Raw genomic sequence first — 11,483 nt, forward strand, 5'->3', positions numbered from 1 at the left:
GCCTAGTTTGTTCGCTGGACTAAACGTACTTTCTAAGTTTGACAAAATACCTGATAGATCTGTAGACCTCGATCACTATTTACAGTCATGGGAGAAAATCAGTCGATAGGCGACCCTGATAGCGAAAGGTTAAATTAATATGATGCTGGAGCAATCACCTCTCGTCAATTGATGATGTTTAGGTGTGATATGACTTATCTGTTCAAAAACGGATTTGTAATTCACCCAAACGCCTCCGAACCAATTTTCTAGACTTATAAAATTGGGCATATGATTCCCATACGTTTTTGATAACATTTCCATAATATCAACAATTGTAAGCATAGTAATTATCTGTATTTTTTTTTTTTAATTCCAAGGCGTAGTAATGGAGAAATGTGCGGACAGACGAAGGGACGACCGGACAAGGATAAATTTAAAGGTCTACTTCCTTTCCTGGGGTGTTTTCATTGATTGAGATTGTCGGACTGACTTCCTCATCTTGGTTGTTATTGTCACAACGTTTCGGCCGTTTTGTCCTCCGGCCTTCGTCTGGGGAACCATTTGTTAGGAGTCTCGAACCCAAACCTTTATTATTATTACGGGGGTACCGTGTTCGGACTCCAGCTAGGCTTTGGGACATAGTTGCTGATTCTCTGTTTTTAATGTTACTTTTTCACTGCCTTCGTTCAGGATTGAACTCAGCACCTTTTGGGTAACTGTAAACTTTGATACAATGTCTAGGACCACTCGGCCATATGTCACTAGGACAATTCTTAGTTGGTTTTTGTTAATCTTAAACCTATGTTGTTATTCAAGGTTTTCTCTCTCTATCAGAGGTGTCCAAATTGCATTCAGATCTATGCTTGGTTTGCTCAGTAGGTTGTTATGTCCGAGCATGTGAGCTGTTTCTTTAAGTTTTCTCACTTTCCAGTGGGTCTCTCTGTTTATTATTTTTACTTCATCCCATAGAAGAACACCGAAAAGCGGTAACTAAAGGGGAGACGGAAAAATCGGGTATAGCCAACCATGTTTGGATGGAGAGGGGGGACCATCGCCCCCTATGGGATGAAGTAAAAATAATAAACAGAGAGACCCACTGGAAAGTGAGAAAACTTTAAGAAACAGCTCACATGCTCGGACATAACAACCTACTGAGCAAACCAAGCATAGATCTGAATGCAATTTGGACATCTCTGATAGAATGCAATTTGGACACCTCTGATAGAGAGAGAAAACCTTGAATAACAACATAGGTTTAAGATTAACAAAAACCAACTAAGAATTGTCCTAGTGACATATGGCCGAATGGTCCTAGACGTTGTATCAAAGTTTACAGTTACCCAAAAGGTGCTAAGTTCAATCCTGAACGAAGGCAGTGAAAAAGTAACATTAAAAACAGAGAATCAGCAACTATGTCCCAAAGCTGGAGTCACATGTGACAATGTGACCATCGATACAGTTCACAATGGAGAAAGGCCGGAGGGCAAAACGGCCGAAACGTTGTGACAATAACAACCAAGATGAGGAAGTCAGTCCGACAATCTCAATCAAATTGTAAGCATATATAAATATAACCTCCATTGCAAAACGTACATTTCGTTGAAACATTAAATAAAATACTACTGTGGCTACTGTAAGCAATGGCAATAACACTTTTTATGTGTCATAAATTTTTGAATTTTTTATTCTATTTTAATATATACAAAAAAACCTTTATCCTGAACTCTTCTGGACAACTTTGAATATGTATTTAAATCCAAAAGTTCTTGAACCTCTTCAGCTTCAAGGTTTGCTAAATCTTGAAATCATAGTGGATAAGTTGTGTTGATGAGTTCCTCATATTTTCTCTAAAAGTATCTCATCAGACTTTGTAGACGTTTTGAACATTCTATTACATATTCGGAAATTGAGTTGATGCTTTTTAACGTTTTAAACAACAATAGCGCCTGCTTTTCAAGTTGTCTATTTCAGTATTTCTACTTATGTATAAAATCTTCAATCTATTGTGAGCAAGTGACAAGGTCAGATTTCCTCCTTTGGAGTTGAAAATTTATTTCATTTACAAAGTTCAAAATGTCACTGAGATAAACTATTTTTTGATTTAATTGCATTTTAATTCAGATTATATAAATTTTTTTCGAAGTTTTTGTCTGTTGTTTGGAGTAAAATAAGCAGATTCAGATTTGCATTTTAAGAAGTCCAGTACAGCTTGCCACATAGTAACAAATCTTCCAAAACTGTTACCATTTGGAGAGTCATCTAACGTCTGTATTATAGATGCCTCCACGGCGATGTGTAAAACGTCAGTAGTACACATTTTATAGTGACGTCATCATTTCGTGTGTTTGTGTTAATTTCTACGGATAAGCGTTCGCGTTATAATTATTAATGGAGTAACGATTTTTTTTTTTTTTTTTTGCTATGGATAAAAAATAATATAAAGCTTATCTTATGTAAAACAAATACATTTTCATTAACAAACTACACAGATTAGAGTTAATAAAATAACATTAAGTTTAATGTCTTCTGTTGACACATGAATTTAAAAATAATGTTCTACAAAATGCTCCATACATTTTTTGAAAAAAAGCGCCAAACATAAGGACCACCCTCTATCAATTTAAATAATAAAATCAAAACGACTTTTGTAAGGTTAATTTTCGATTTACAATTTTTATTATCTCAATATTCTTATGTTCTTTTATATGAATATATATTTTTCTTATTGGAAATCTGTTATTAAAAATACATTTTAACTTCATATCACGTAATATTTGAATTTAATATTATTTAAAGATTTTTAAAAATAATTATTCGAATAATTATATTACCGAGAAAATAAATATCTATTTGGTTGGTTATTTCTTTTTTGAACATAATATTAAATTTATGTCCAATTTTATTTACAAATATGAGATAAGTGAAATAAATTACAGGATTATATATATATATATATATATATATATATATATATATATATATATATATATATATATATATATATATATAAATTACTATTTTTTAATTATTTGATATTGTCAGCTTAAAAAATGTTTAAACTTTTATCAATCCACGTTTATTTTGCTTAGTTTTCGGACCATGAAATGCAGGTGCGGTAGAACACCTAAAAATATATTTCCGCTAATATATTTATCGAAACCTTCATTTAATATCTAAATATATTTAATAATGATTGAATATCGAAAATTTCAGGAAAATATGATGATTATTTGATTTTTACTAGATTTTTTAAACATGGGTGTTTGAACGGCTTTAAAAACATCACTACATAGAAACGTTGTTTTAAAGCGTCTAAACACGATTTTTGTCTCGCATTTTCATTATTTTTGTATGGTGTAAAAATGTTTAAAAAATATTAGCAGTTAATTTGAAGCTTTTTCTATTAAATGCTAAAAATGTTAGGATGATAATATTAAATTAAATTACAATTACATCGTGTTACATATAGGGGGGTTAAAACTGCGGCGCGCGTTGGAGGTAGCCACTGTATTATGTAACATTTTTAAACATTGTTCATCCTCAGAAATTTTTGCAAATTAGCTGACATTCAAGGCATTTGTTTTCATTAAATTTATTTCTGATATAGCTGCATCAACTGCTTTCTCCACATTGCCACCCAGGGATTTTTCTGCCAGGTGTTGTATGTGGATAACGCAATGTACATGTATTATTTGAGGAGCAACAGTTTTCATCAGTATTACAAAGCTTTTAATCCTGTCTGTCATGGATGCAGCATCATCTATGCCGCTTTGAGTCAACTTAGTAAATAGAATATTGTTCTTATTCGAATAATTGTTTACATCTGAAAATAACTCTCCTCCCCTTGTTCTCGTTAGAAAACTTTAAAAAATAGTGTGTTTTATCCGATGTCATTCTGATATACAAATCTGACATATGAAAGCAGCTGTGCTTCATCATGAATTGTTGTTTCATCAATTTGTATAAAAAAATCTTGGAAGAATTTCTATATATTCAGTCATTACACCTTGCCTTCTCGTTACTGTTGTTCTTGACAGATGTTTTTTTCTCAAGCAGCGTGGACCCTCTTTGCTAATAAGGTAGTCCACAAGCTAGCATAGCAGCTTTACTTAGTTTTTCTCCGTATCCTCATGGTGCACCTGTAACCCAAACGCCTGGTAAATGTGGAGACAGTCCTTCATATCAGACAATTGCTATTTATTAAGGCACTGCCAAAGTGCCCCCTTTTGGGGGGAGAGCTGATTTTTTCACCCACATTAAGAAACGACCTTGTGTCTAATTTTCTTTCGGTGGGAAGCAAATAAATACCTACTTTAGCAATAATATCTGATACAATATAACTAGGCTTTAATGTTTTAACCTGAGAAGCATTCACTTTCGTGAAGTTGTCAATTAATTTTTACAGGTTGAGATATCAATTTTTACTCCTATTTTTTTTTTACCAATAGATGCTTTGTCTTCCGATTAATCTCTTGCCTTCTTCATAGAATTATCACTCATAACAAACTTACGTCTAGTAAAATCGTTTATTGCCATCAATTTCTTTGGTATATCCTAAGAAAAAGAAGTCATCACTGTATTGTTTCACTGTTACTTTTTTGCAGGAGATCCTTTTCCTGCTGCTATTTTCTAAAATCAAAATTGCACAAGTAAATTATAAAGTTCAAAAGAATATAAAACATTATTAAATAATAAAATTCTTCCAAATATAATATATATATATACACACATATATATATAACCCCCTCTCACTCTCATATATATATATATATATATATATATGTGTGTGTGTGTGTGTGTGTGTGTGTGTGTGTGTGTGTGTGTGTGTGTGTGTGTGTGTGTGTGTATGAGATAATACATATAAATTTGACTTAAAGTGTTTTAAAGTAAAGATATATATTTATTTTAAATCAAATAAATCTGTGAACAACTAAAATTCTTTTGGGGAGCACCGGTGTTCCACATGGACCAGGTTGAACATCACAAGAAGGGCATTGATGAGGAAAATGTGTAAAAAAAAAAGATCAAGAAGTATTGACAAAATGTCCGTCAGCATCGGGTACGCGAGTATGTGTTTCATCTGTGTTATGTGATAAACAAAAGAAAAATTGTGACAAAACTTAACTGACCATGCGTCTTGATTGCTATTAGACATTTCGGACATTAAAATCTCCACAGACGTGAATTTTGGTTAAAGATTGAGGTGAGCAAACAGAATATGGTCATTTTACTTAGAGACACTGTTAAAATAGAAACTCCGTCATTTTGTATTTCAGAAAGGGAAAATAGGAATATTCCTTAGAGATACCTATGTGACCCGATGGGGACCAGGCGATGCTGAGTGGCCTTGCTAGTCGACATAAATTCAGAGGAATTCGCACGGCTGAATTCTAATGATGATGATGATGATGGTTTGATGTTGTTTAAACAGAAATGTCTATGGGATTTTGTCAGAAAGAAAAAAAAACAAATGATGATTATTTTATCTCATTTGCTGTTATATATCTGTTAACAACGGAAAGATTGTTTTTAAAATCTCTGTTGAGCGAGATGAAGCATGGGGGTCAAGAGTATATTGTTGGAAGTGATATTAAGGCATTTAAACTGTTGAATAGAAAATCAGTTGGCCTGAGAGTTTTCATGAAATGTGAATAATATATTGTTGGAAGTGATGTTAAGGTATATAAACTGTTGTAAAGGTGGTAAATTGGTTGGATGTGGCATTAAAACATTTAGCCTGTCAAAGAAAAACATCATTTAGCCTGGGAATTTACATTAAAATAATGAAATCAATCGCATGGTAAATAGTTTTGAAGCATTTAAACTGTCAAGTAGAATGTCTTAAAGAAACTAACGGTGCTGATAGTATTCTGTTTTGAAAAAATTAAATATGCAGTCGTTGAGAAGGCTTTGAAATTGTGAAAGTGTGGAATATCATTGGGAAATGTGCCTCTATGCCAAGAGGTGTGCATGAGCTGAGGAAGTGAGTTCTTTCTCTTCGTGTAAAGAATCGAGTGAAAAAAGATAATAATAAATAAATAAAATAAAATACAAAAATAGGTTGAAAAATTGGATGTGTGTAAAAATAACCCCCCAGCAAACAATTTTAGAGTAGAATCAAATAGGCAGAAAGGCCTAAAACCAATGGAGATCTCAGGGGACACATTGTTTTGGGACAGCAATTGGCGATTGGAGATGGGCTGAGCCTTCCAAGTTACCGAACAAAATTATGATTGAAATAGGACTGAAAATGAAAATTTAAAGAAAAAAAAAAGATTGTTTTGCATGCATATAGACCGTCGTATAGAAGGACCGAAACTAAAAAAAATGAAAAATGAAAAAAAAAAAAAAAAGGGTGAAAAATAAAAAAAATAAAACGTTTGCATGCACATGATCTGATGGGTTGTAGTTAAAGGGAAGAAAAAATGTTTTACATGCACATAGATTAAGTCGTGGAGATGGACTGGAAGTAAATAAGAAAAAAGAAAAAAATGAAAGAAACCCCATGTTGTGCATGTACATGGTTTGATGAGTTACAGTTATACAGAAGGACTGAAAATAAAGATGAGAAACTGTTTTGCATGTACGTAGTTGCAGTCACCTTAAAAAGACTAGTAAAGTGAAAAGAGAAAGAGGAATTAACTTCTTCTGAAATAAATAATGCATGTGTAGATGAATATAGAATCCCTGACTCAGAAACTGTTGAAGTTGCAATTGAACTTTTTACTTGAGGTTTATACTGGGTATTTTGTTTCTTTGTTTTTCTGACAAGGCTGAGTGGAAATGCTGCAATGACTGCATTTCCCCCATAAGGATGGAAGGGATATGACACTAATTGGTGTCATGCATGCATGCAGTGAGGTGCATATTGCGGTGAGAGGGGATGTTTGGCCGGACGGGATGAGATAAAGGAGTGCAGAGAGATGCAAAAACCTTAGCTAAGAAAATAGGACCAGCCGCCGTTGTGTCATTGTAAGCTTGTTAGACATAAAGCAGATGTTGTGTTGCCTCAGAAAGGGTGACAGATTTGGAATTATCTACGTGTCAAAAGAGATGGTCTTGTTTTTCAAATAGAGAAAGAGATCGTAGAAGAGGAGGGGTTGATGTCTGGTTGGGGCTCGGGTGTCATTTACAAAGTAAAGGACAAAACAGGTAGGGGGCGAAATGTGACCTGATGGGGACCAGGCGATGCCGAGTGGCCTTGCTAGTAAACATAAATTCAGAGGAATTCGCACGGCTGAATTCTAATGATGATAATGATGATGATGGTTTGATGTTGTTTAAACAGAAATGTCTATGGGAGTTTGTCAGAAAGAAAAAAAACAAATGATGATTATTTTATCTCATTTGCTGTTATATACCTGTTAACAACGGAAAAGTTGTTTTTAAAATCTCTGTTGAGCGAGACGAAGAATGGGGGTCAAGAGTAGGGATCACTGCCAGGCATTGTTCGACTTGGGGTGACTAATCACGCCTAATTGGTAATAAGTAAAAACCTCAGTGCAGGTGGGGGTTGAGGTCTGGTAGAGATAAGCTCTAAGAGAAAGAAAGAAAGGTGTTTGTAACTACTCTCTGAGGTGAGGTGGGAAAAAGAGGTTAGATTTAGAAAAAGGATTTCTAAGCAGAGAAGTCGTAGCCAGCAAGCTGAATGGCTGGGCTTGTCAGGCGCTCCCAATTTGGGGAGCCCTTCAGGGCCTGAAGTTATGATGGGAACTAGCCTATGTTAATGGGAACTGTGACTTTACTGGTCAGATCTTACATCGTTATAAATAGTGCCGTGAGCCAAGATATCACATCTCTATGAGATGTCCACGGGCGAATTACCACGAACGCATATATAAATGGCGCCATTAAGACAGAATAAAACCGCCCCTCCATGAAAACACATGGGTAAGGACGATCAACAGGCAAACTTGTAACGAGACAAGGGACGATCAAAGGACACCTGCCACATCTGTAACGTTATAAATAGTGCCGGATCGTACATCGTTATACCTATGTAACATGAAAAGGTGTTGCTAATATATAATCAGATTTTTATTTGTTCAATAATCAACAAAAAACATTTACCACCTGGTTTTAAATGAGGTTCGTAGAATATGCACAACAAAACATCCCACATAATGAGCAACATATTCTTCCAAATATATATATATATATATATATATATATATATATATATATATATATATATATATATAGTAATTTATAAAATATATATGGCGATTAAGCTACACTGAATACTTCGCGTTTCATCCACTCTGGGATTCTTCAGGCTAATGCTCGAATTTTGTGGTTGTCTGTGATTTTTATATACGAACCTTCTATTGAGATTTTAGTTAGCCAATCAACTTTCTAGTATCCAGCGCGCCCTTCCTATCAGCCAATGGACATGCACTTATAGGACAAAGGCCTATTTGACCTCTGGTTGACCTGTTTCTTTGTGTTTTCTATTTAGCCTGGATATCCTGTGTCTAGACCTGTTTTAAATCTAGGTTTTTTTTATGTTAATTTATATATATATATATATATATATATATATATATATATATATATGTATAAATATATATACATATATATATATACACACATGCATATATATGTATGATAGTTTTTGTATATGCATGTTTATTTATTTATTTGTTTATTTTCTATTGTTTTTGTTAGTTTTTAGGTCAGTTTGTTTATTATTATTATTATTATTATTATTATTATTATTATTTCTGCTATTTATATATGTGTCTTCTGTGTTTGTTTTAGTTTTGTCATGGTGTCTACTTTTTTATTGTTTATTTTGTTGTTGTTTACATTATTTTTATTTAATATTTTGTTATGTTGGTTGACGTGTTAAATGCATTTTCGTCCCTTGAGTTATTGCTGAGTCTACCTACGATCGAGTTAGGAATCTGTTTTATAATTGAACCAATATCTATGACACAGCCCTAAAAATAGTTGATACAAAAAAATTGATATCAAATATAAGCAACAAAACGCCAATAACTATAATAAAATTAAAAATAGAAGAAAAAGAAATATAATCTGGTATACGGCCCCATATAATCAAATGTTAAAAACAAAACTTGGCCAGAAATTTCTAGATCTTATCGAAAAGCACCTTCCCGCAACTAACCCCTTACACAAAATTTTCAATAAAATATCCTACAGCCGCTGCGAAAATTTACAGGATGATGATTAAAGCACATAATAACAAAATATTAAATAAAAACAATGTAAACAACAAAATAAACAATAAAAAGTAGACACCATGAGGAAAACAAAACTAACACAAAAGACATATATAACTAGCAGACATAATAATAATAATAATAATAATAATAACAATAACAATAATAATAATAATAATAATAATAATAATAATAATAATAATAATAATAATAATAATAACCCAACTCAGGACAACAACAACCATACTAGGAACAAAAATAAAAATGCTAATAACGAACAAGATAAATGCAACTGCAGATACCGCCCACTTTGCCCGCTTCAAAATAAATGTCTAACCAAAAGCATAGTTAACCAGGCCACAATATTTCCGAAAGAAAATCCGAATAACAAGAAATATTACATAGCTATGACTTCCTTAGAGTTCAAAACGCGATATTCTGACCACAAAAGTATATTAAACAATAAAAAAAACACCGTAGGAAAACAACACTTGCAAATAAATACTAGGAACTCAAGGCAAGCGGTCGTTCGCTGGTAGTCGAATGGAAAATAGTAAGACAACCAAACACCTGTAGAGACCTAGACGACCCATGTAGATTATGTCTTCATGAAAAATTTGCTATCCTGTACTTTAAAGAACCCCAACATCTATTAAACTGTAGGAGAGAAATAGCGAACAACTGTGTTCATAGGATATAATTAACTCTAGGGTAGAGATACAAAATAACTGTAAAACTAACAAAAAACAATAGCAAATAAACAAGTGAATAAATAAAATAAATAAACATACATATACAAAAACTATCATACATATGTATGTATATATATATATATATATATATATATATATATATATATATATATATGTATATAACATAAAAAACCAAGCTCAAATTAAAACAGGTCTAGACACCAGATATGCAGGCTAAATAAAACACACAAAAAGAATCAGGTCAACCAGAGGTCAAATGGGCCTTTGGCCTATAAGTTCATGTCTATTAGCTGATAGGAATACTAGAAAGCTGATTGGCTCACTAAAATCTAAATAGAAGGTGCGTATATAAAAACGACATAAAACTACAAAATTCACGCATAAGCCTGAAGAATCCTAGAGTGCATGAAACGCGGAATATTCAGTGGAGCTTAATCGCCATATATATTTCATAAATTAATAACTATCTTTACCTAGGTATTGAGCACTTTTGAAGTAAATACTTAAAGTTTACGCATAAATTTATACTTTTGTATATTAATTTTATGTGAGTAAATGAAGTAGTTATATATATATATATATATATATATATATATATAGAGAGAGAGAGAGAGAGAGAGTGAGAGAGTGAGAGAGATATTAAATATATGTGCATATATACGTATGTGTGTGTATGAATGTAGTTATTCATTACTATAGTTAAACTCCTTTTTAATTCAACTGTATATTACAGAAAACATACTTTTTGGGTCACAACCTATGATTTTCTTGAAGTTTAAGGCGATTTTTCATGATTTAAACGAAGCTCAATGGTAGTTGGTATACTGGAAATTCATGGAAGTGTACGTATATTTATATATATATATATATATATATATATATATATAAATATATACATATATACATATATATACATATATATGCATATATATGTACACATACATACACACGCACACACGCACACACACACACATATATATGTATATATATATATATATATATATATATATATATATATATATATATATATATATATATATATATATATATGCATTTGTTTTTCTGAGCTTTCGTCTTTTGTTTTGGATATTACAGCATAATGGCCTTTACACGCCGGTTCTTGTCAGATCACCGAAGTTAAGTAGCGGTGAGTCTGATTAGTACCAGATGGGTAACCATTTGGGAATTCTAGGCGCTGCACGTGCTCTCTACTCATTTCAGCATATGTTTCCAGTCGTCCTGTACAGACACTTCACTTGCCCCTGGGATTTAACAATGTCGACTCAGGAGACAGGCGGTTTGAGATTGCGCAACTTCTTCCACAAAAATTTCACGCGCAGGCATCTCTACGTGGGTATCCATAGTCTGTGAAAGACTAAAGTAGCCCTATATTAATAATTGAATTTACCATGCTGATTTCTTTTACATAAAATTTGAACCAAAACCTTTATACTAGTGCCGTGCAATATGAATGCCCCAGACCCACTTCCAGTTGTCTGATCTAGCTTAAATTTTGCATGTGCAATGATTTATATCTCTATGGGTTATGTGGCAAATTACAGTTCGGAACTAATTGTACCTTATGTTTTACAGGTGTTTGAAC

Source organism: Euprymna scolopes, unplaced genomic scaffold (assembly GCF_053919585.1).
Source record: "Euprymna scolopes isolate OS-2025 unplaced genomic scaffold, ASM5391958v1 sca4, whole genome shotgun sequence".
Lineage (NCBI taxonomy): Eukaryota > Metazoa > Mollusca > Cephalopoda > Sepiida > Sepiolidae > Euprymna > Euprymna scolopes.